This window comes from Barbus barbus (genome assembly GCF_936440315.1).
Source record: "Barbus barbus genome assembly, chromosome: 41".
Taxonomy (NCBI): domain Eukaryota; kingdom Metazoa; phylum Chordata; class Actinopteri; order Cypriniformes; family Cyprinidae; genus Barbus; species Barbus barbus.
Genome location: NC_136719.1, coordinates 9786181 through 9795038, shown reverse-complemented (window position 1 = coordinate 9795038; position 8858 = coordinate 9786181). Strand labels below are relative to the sequence as shown.

Here is an 8858-nt window from a genome sequence, read left to right as displayed (position 1 = left end):
TTGAAAGGCGGAGCTGAAGTCCACAAACAGGATCCTTGCATAAGTCCTTGGTTTGTCCAGATGTTGGAGGATGAAGTGCAGTCCCATGTTGACTGCATCATCCACAGACCTGTTTGCTCAGTAAGCAAACTGCAGGGGGTCCAGTAAGGGACCAGTAAAGTCCTTCAGGTGGGCCGTGTTACTGGTCCCTTTACTGATCCCTTGCACGAGCCTCTCAAATGACTTCATCACCACAGATGTTAAAGCAACAGGTCTGTAGTCATTAAGTCCTGTGATTTTTGGTTTCTTGGGTACAGGGATGATGGTGGAGCGTTTGAAGCAGGAGGGGACTTCATACAGCATCTGTTGAAGATCAATGTGAAGATGGACGATAGCTTGACAGCACAGGCTTTGAGGCAGGCTGGAGAGACACCGTCTGGGCCTTTGGCTTTCCTTATCTTCTGTTTCCTGAAGAATTTGCTTACATCTCCTTCACAGATCTTGATTACAGGCTGAGAAACAGTAGGGGGGAGGGAGGGGGAAGGTGTTGATGGCTGTGTTGTGAGACGGACAGAGTGGGTGTGGGCTGTCAGACCAGTGTAGTGCTTGAGTCAAAACACAACAGGCATACATACCTAATTTGAACACATTCTTGAAGTTAGAATCAAAGCTTCCACTCCCCGCTCTCCTGCCATAAATCCTCTGGTCCCAGGAGACCCTTAAAACCCAGAATATATTTGGGAAGAACATCTGGATGTCATTAAAGAAGAGCACCTTCAGCGTTCGCGATCGATTTATCATAAATAAATTCAAACAGGACAAAGACTTCGGCGTCTGAACCAGAGTGGCGCCACATACTCCCTAATCTCCCTCCATTAAGTTTGCAGTAATTCATGAAAAGTATCTGGAAGAAGAAGTTTTCACAGCCGATTCAGGACTAAGACAAATCTCCAGATCTCCACGAAAGTGACCTTCCTATGAACTTGCGTTATTAGCACATTCCAGGATCGCGCCGTTTTTGCTTCCTAATAGACACAGAGCAAAATGCTTTGCTCAAGGATTTTAAAGAGGACAATTATTATTATTGTTTCTGCTATTAAAGCAATATATTCCAGACAATATCTACAATATATTAATAATATATATTAAGGTTGTTCTCAGGTCGTTTAAAAGACTTGTTGTGTTATTGAACATGATATTGTTGTAATCTTTTGAGGCATAATATTCCTGATCACTAGTTGTTCATTTTCACATGATTGATGTGGTTATTGAGAATTAAGGATTGTTTCATCTATGGCTTTAACCGCGTAATGAATACAAAGGATATATGTATTTTTGTGCATATCAAAAACATAGGTGTTTGGTTTCAGATAAAAGCTGATTTCATGAGTAATAATATGGTGTGAATGAAAATGATCTTTTCTCTGCAAGGTATGATCATAATATGAATAGAAATCTGCTGTTAATAAGTTTTCATGTGATAAATGTCTGAACAGATAATGTATGCACGGAGAGAGGCTGTGCAGGGTGGAGCTCCGCCCTACAGAAACACTTGCGATTGGATCAAACGCCCCAGAGGAAGAATCCGATTGGGTCAGGCACCCGTGGGCAGATCCCAAATCAGCCCGTTAAAAACAGATGCAAAAACTGAAAAGGGGTTGTTGTTGGAAACTGAAAAGAGAAGCTTAAGCTAAACTTGCTCGTCTCTCGTTTGCTCACGCACTGCAAAGCGCTTCTTGCCACTAACATCACGGCCGAGCATTGCAACTGAGACCAAGACTCAGTTAAACTTTGAGAGAAACTAACATCTTAAGCTAAGGAATGGAAACGACTTCCTGAGAGCGTCATCAAGTCAGCACGAAGCCAACCAACCACTGAAGAGTACCCTCGTGACGAAGACCTCCCAAGCCGCCAATCCGCGCACGGTCCGTCTCGAACTGGAAAAAGAGCTGAATTCAACTGAAAGCAGAAAAGTTGAAGTAGAGACTCCTTGAACCTCCTTTCCTCGACCGAAAGCAAAAGACAGTAATACAAAATCTCCTGAATTGGTTGTATTTATATTTTAAGAGTAAAGATAGAGTTCCTCCGTGTATGATTTCCCTCAGGTTGAAACAAGCATTAGAACCTAAGACTCTCTTCAGATCAGAACAATCCATTGCAACGAATGTGTGTGTTTACGTCTTTTGTTTTGTGTTGCTTAGCTTAGCATTGTGTTAGAGTAGTGAAATAAACTTTGATTCTATTAAGAAATCTCATGTCTGTTGCTATGTGTTTTGTCAAATCTTAATTACTTTCCAAAAGATCGCGTTACCTACGCTCATGAGCTTGATAACTAAAGTTAACTATTTGGGTTGTTTTATCGTTGGCCGCGAATAAAATAAACACAATTGTTAAAAGATAACGTGCTGATTTTAATACTTGCTAGACAAGTCGTTAATAAGGTACCGTTAACAAGGTATACGTTGGACATTCTGATTAATCTCAATTAATCATATAAATATTGAATCTTAAGAGTGATTCCCTAAAAGCTAAAAATTAGAATAATGATTCTGATTAATTACTTACACCAGGCTTTTGTATTTCAAATCTGCAATAAAACTTGTTCAAGTCTTCAGCCAGTTGTTGATTGGCCTTGGTGCTGGGGGGAGGGGTCTTGTAACTGGTGATGGCTTTCAGGCCTTTCCACACTGATGTAGATTCATTGCTTGAAAGACAGGTAGAAGAGAACAGAGAATAGGGTGAATGGATATAGAGAGAGAAACAGAGAGAGAGAGAAAATGCATGCAACCTTTTTGAGCTTTCTATTTAGGTCTCAAAGTCAGAAAGCTCACTGAATCTTGTTAGGGAGCAGTCTTCAGTTCTTGTTCCAGGACATCAAAGCCTCAAAGGAGGGAACCCATCAGCCATTTGCTGTCCCTCTCAGAAAGGTGCTCAGAAAGAGAAATAAGTATTTTTATGAAGTAGTAAAATATGTGTGTTGCCATCCATTAAATATATAGAACTACTGTATGAACATCACTTTTTACTGAGGTAAACATGGTAAAAAAAAAAAAAAAAGATTGTGAAATAGATTGTGGAAAAACAGAATTTTGAACTCTTAATTTGGAATTTGAATCAAATTGAATATAGTTTACAGGATGTTCAATTTAAAATACAAATGGAAAATACAGTGAAATAAGTAATAATAATATTAGAATTTAAAATAACTTTTTTATTTTTATTTATTTATTTGTTTTTTTTTTTATGAAAATGCAATTTATTCCAATACTCCAGTATTCAACTTCCATTCCTTCAGAAATCATTCTATTATGATGATTTGGCGGGAAACATTTCTTACTATTGTTAATGTTGAAAACAAATGGGCTGCTTAATATTTTTGGGAAAGAAACCCCACACTTTTGAATGGTAGTGTTTATAATCTAGACTGGAATTTAAAATATAGGGAAACATGCAGAGAGAGTTAATTGACCAGCCTCTATATAGACTAGGGTTTAAAATGAATTAGAGTATTTGTGTCACAAATTTTCTATCACTCCTCTAAATGATTTAATGAAAGAGTAGCAATCTCAATTGATTGGCTGCATCATCACAGGCGGTGGCAGTCCTCTCATGAGCTCTACTATAATGCCCCCCAGCTCTCACTTTGAATGTATTCCCCTTCAAAAAAGAAAGAGGAAGAGCAGGGAGAGTGGAAAGAGAGCCTCTTAATGTGAATTGAAAAAAGCGACAGCTGTGGGTGTGATATCAAACAGCTTTTTTATAGCGTCTCAAATAAAGGCCATGTGCCTTTATTGACTAAAGTATATTGTAGGAAAAACTGCATGAAGAGTCAGAGCAGGCAGGGGATAAAAAATGACATGCTTATTAAAATCACACAAGGTGCTGTTTTTTTAACAGGATACTGTTGTGACATGATGTGTTTGCATATGTGTCATGGTTGCCTGAATTGTGAGGACCAAATATCCTAAGCTAATGATATCTTTAAACCCTATAAAATGTCATTTACGTTAAGAAATTATGTTATTTTAGCTTTTTATTCCCATTGAGGCTGTTGGCTGCCCCCTATGTGGGTGACTTTAGGCTTTACCATGCTTGTGTTCCCCAGTTAAAATGGCTTTTAATTATATTAAATAATTTTAATAATTCATAATTATATTAAAATAGATTTAATACATTTACTTTGAGGGTTAAGTTTAGGTTTAAAGGATTGACTACATCATTAGCCCAGTATAAAAACACTGAATGTCCACTGAATCTCCACCATGACAAAAAACAAATATTTGTGTGTGTGATATTGACACAGTGGCCTTCCCTAAAGCCATGTCTTGCTCTATTTATGCACAGACTAGACCACAGACACCTGTGCTACTGAAACATGTGGACACACACATGTGGGATGCTCTTCTGTGGACACCAAAAGTGCCAGCAATATTAAATACACTGAATTTTACATTAAATTCCCTTATTTCCCTTGAAAGAACTGTTTTCGCTGTATTTCTCTTCATTTTAAGGAGTAAACTGTCTTTTTTCATCCACATCCACTCTCTGTCCATCAGCCTCCCTCTCTCTCTCTTTCAGCTCGCTCTGTCTTTTACAGATATGTTGACACCTCTTTCTTTTAACGTGTCTTCTTCCATTTTTGCCATTGCACTGAACACACTCGCTTATCACCTCAGGCTGAGCGCTGGAACCTCTTCTTTTTTTTTCTTTTTCTTTTGCCAACAGACATCATGAGGATTAACACTTGGACTTACTTTACTACTCTTGTTTTCTAAAACACACACACACACACATACACACTTAACACTGTTTCTGGATTGTTGTCTGTCTGCTTGTCAATATCTGGATAATTAGAGGCTTTCTATGGCCTCCGAGGAACAAAACCTTTGAGAAGTCGAAAACCTTTTCAAGATAATTTAAAAGTTTTTTTTTTAATCAATGCACATTGTGTAGTCAGATTTTGACAATTGTTGTTTAATAACCCTATAAAAATGAATATACTAAAATGTATTTGAAATACATTAATTTCATGCTAAGTATACTACAAATATATTTACATAGGCTATTTATATACAAAAAAAACCACACAACTGTACTTTTAGTATACAACATTTGTATACTTAGTTTTTTTCAACTGCTTACACACATTTTAAAAAATTTGCCTCTCTTTTTTTTTTTTTTTACTCTACATACATATCCAAGAATTGCACACACAAAATGCAAAATGCCTCACATCTCTTGCAAAATGAAGCACTGTATATGAAATAAAAGTATCTCACAAGCAAACATTTGGAAAGGAAGGAAACATAACTTGAAGTGTGGCCAAGTATGGTGACCCATACTCAGAATTTGTGCTCTGCATTTAACCCATCCAAGTTTACACACACAGCAGTGAACACACACCCGGAGCATTGGCCTGCCATTTACGCTGTGGCGCCAGGGGGCAGTGCCTTGCTCCAGGTCTCACCTCAGTCGTGGTTTGAGGGTGGAGAGAGCGCTGGACATTCACTCCCCCCACCAAAAATCCCTGCCGGACCTGAGACTCGAACCCGCGACCTTTGGGTTACAAGTCCGACTCACTATCCATTAGGCCACGACTGCCCCTTATATTGACAATAGTCAAGTCAAGTCAAGTCACCTTTATTTATATAGCGCTTTTTACAATGCAAATTGTGTCAAAGCAACTGCACAATATCAAAAAAGGAAAATAATGTGTCAATAAGTTTAAATAGTGTCTTTGCAATCAGGTCGATGATATCGCTGGAAATGAAGCGTCCCCAACTAAGCAAGCCAGAGGCGACAGCGGCAAGGAACCAAAACTCCATCGGTGACAGAATGGAGAAAAAACCTTGGGAGAAACCAGGCTCAATCGGAGGGCCAATTCTCCTCTGGCCAAACAAACCAGCAGCGAATCGGTTCCTTGTGGAGATCTCGAAGACGGGGAGGGGGGAGAAGTCGTCACCCGAGGCCTGGCTCGCGTCCTCCACTGCTGCAGCACCCAGGGTCCGTGGTGTCCCGGCGCCGGAGTGAAGGACATCTGGGAGTCAGATTGTAAGGGCTCAGCTATAGATAGTGGTCCTGACGATAGTGGTTTGCAAACATCTTTACCATAATAATAATTCATGTTAGATTTTTGTGTGTTACATAGAGAACTGTGTGTTGTTTTGCAAAAAATTTTTTTATGAAACTGAAAACTGAATCAAAGGCTGAGAATTAGTGTATAGTTTTTCAAATTTGGTGTGTGGTTCTGGTGTTTGAGTGTCAGGTTTCAGAAATTATGTGACAAATGGAGCATAGCGTCAGTTCTGGCAGGCCATGCTAGTCAAGCTCGCATCAGCTGACACTCAGCTGATCCACGTCTACTTATAGGATCACGACACCAATCATAATTCCCTTCATAAGGTCCCTTCAGTAATTATTCAGCGGCCATCGCTTCGCTCAGGAACTAATCACCCATCTCCATCCCCAGCTCCTCCTCTCGTCCAGTCAGGACTTGGCAGTGAATATATCGAGTCAGACCACTGAATCATGTTGTTAAAATAATCACGTAGAACATTAATAATATCTGCTACATTTATCATCAATGTTGGTTCTGTTCTGTTACCCTGGGGCGGGGGGGTATTCAGCTCTCCCTGCTCCTATCCATGCTAGGCTGCGTGGATGGGCAGGGAGTGTTTGCCCAGAACAGAACCACTCCCCCAACCTAAAATGTATGCTAATCGTAAGTTATATTGACGATAGTGGTCCTGACAGAAGTAAAGATTTTGTGTGTAAGCAGTTGAAAAAAAAAGCAGTAATGCCTGCTAAATTGGAACAACTAATTGTGTACTTAATGCAGAAGTAGTGCTGAAGTCCAATGAAATATATATTGAAGTATATCTGATGTTCCACCACATCTCAAATGATGCACTGTTATTATATTATTTATAAAATGACTATTTTTATATACTAATTTCTCAACTAGCATTTTATGTATCCTTAATACACACAATTAAATAATATTGTCTCACTTTTAGATAATTTACAAAATTACAGCTTAATAAAAAAACAAACAAACAAAAAACATTCTATTAAAACTAATTTTTGTCAATTGAAATAAAACTTCATGAGGTAACAAGATTACAAAAATGTAAAAAAAAAAAACGTTGAACTGAAATAAAATTTGAAGTACTATTGTTTTTACATTTCAATTTGAATGAAAAACAATAACAAATAACAAAAGCACAAAATTATTAAAATTAAAATCAAAACGAAAGCTAATTATTCATAAATACAGTAATAGCATTCAAATAATACTAAAACAGCAAACAAAATCTTGCACAAGTAATATTAACTTGTTGGTTTTGTTTTCATCACACAACACGTCTAATTTTTAATCTCAAGCTCGCCACTGGCATCGATATCTTGGTAAACAACTAAACTGTAAGGTCTATTTTGGGTTTTGTTTCATGTTCTTGTTTTCATGTCTTTTATTTTGTAATTTGATTTATGCTGTTAAGGCCCTGATACACTTCAAACGAAATCGAAGAACGATCTGATATGACATCATTTAGAACAAAATCAGGCCGAAACGAAGTTCGATTTGAGTTGGTTTTGGCAGTTTGATACAGCCCACCAAAGCAAACTTTCTGGGGGAGTTGGTTTGGCTCCTAAACACCTTTGAGCTACCATTGGTCCGTGGCAATTACGCAATCGGTGGGTGGAACTCCGCCTTCTTTGATGCACGTTTTTTTCCCCCGGTTCGTTTCTCATTCAACATAGGTCAGGCAGGAGAACAACATCTCCAAGTAACTAGCAACATAAATACACTGTGTTGAATAACTGAACTGCCACAAATATATCCGCACCTGTACGATCGCTCGCGAAGAGACTTTAAAGATTCTGAGAAAGCATTTAATTCCTAGAAAGAAATTGTAAAGACGTTTGGTGTCGATGACCTGGAGTTATGCAAAAAGTGACGTAGACAAACATCAGATGCAAGTTTTCCAAAGCCATGAAAAGAATGAAATTAAAAAGATATAAAGATATAAGGTAGCAAGTACCAAATACATGTGTTTCAAATAAATGTTACACCATACTGCTGCTGCTGCTGTTGTTGCTCTTTCAATAAGCGAATTTAAAAGGTATGAAATAAATGAAATGCCAAAAGAACATCAAATAATAAACCTTTATTTTTATCAAATTATGACACCACATAAAATAGAAAAACGTGTAATAATTTATCCAGTTTAATAAGAGACCTAGATACACCATCATTGCATCGTTGTTGTGTTAAGGGCATACTCGCGAGTGTCGTAGCACGTTTCCATTTTAATCTACAGCCCGCCTCCAGCGGCGCGGGGGTGTTGGAGTGTTCGAAAACAGTATACCGTCGCTCAGCCTTTTCAAAGTTCTTTTTGCCCCCAAACGAAGAACGAAAACAAACTTAGTTTGAAGTATATCTGGGCCTTTAGTGTCATGCTTCCCTTGCCCTCATGTATTTCTGCCTTGTGAATGTGTCATGTTGTGATTGGTTGTTCTAGTCATGTGTCTTGTTCCTCATTGGTTATTGTCCTGTCATGTGGTTCTCAGTTCTGTTTGCTCATTGGTTGGTTCTTGTCATGTGACCCTTAGTGTTTGCTATAAGTAGCCCTCATGTTGCCATGGTCTCTCGTTGTGTATTGATGTTGTAACCTGCTCTCGGTGAGTCTAGTCTGTTCATGCCAAGTCAAGTCTGTTCAGGTCAGATCTGTTCAGGTCAAGTCTCTGTTTGGATTTTGGATTTTGGATTACTTTTGTAAATAAAGCTGCACTTGGGTTCTCACTATGCTCACCTCCAATGGACTGTTCATTACATAAACTAACTGGAATGCATGGTTAAAACAAATAAAGTACATACA

The 8858-nt window shown here is 38.4% G+C and overlaps 1 protein-coding gene across 1 annotated transcript in view; it reads left to right on the top strand.

Moving 5' to 3' along the window:
- Nucleotides 1-1635: 1635 nt before the first annotated feature.
- Nucleotides 1636-8858, top strand: part of LOC306860537 (neuropeptides B/W receptor type 2-like) — a 41875-nt gene continuing 34652 nt past the window's right edge. Inside the window, exon 1 of the mRNA XM_079402266.1 lies at nt 1636-2004. The gene's annotated coding sequence lies outside the window, so the exon portion shown is untranslated. The remainder of the gene's footprint in view (nt 2005-8858) is intronic.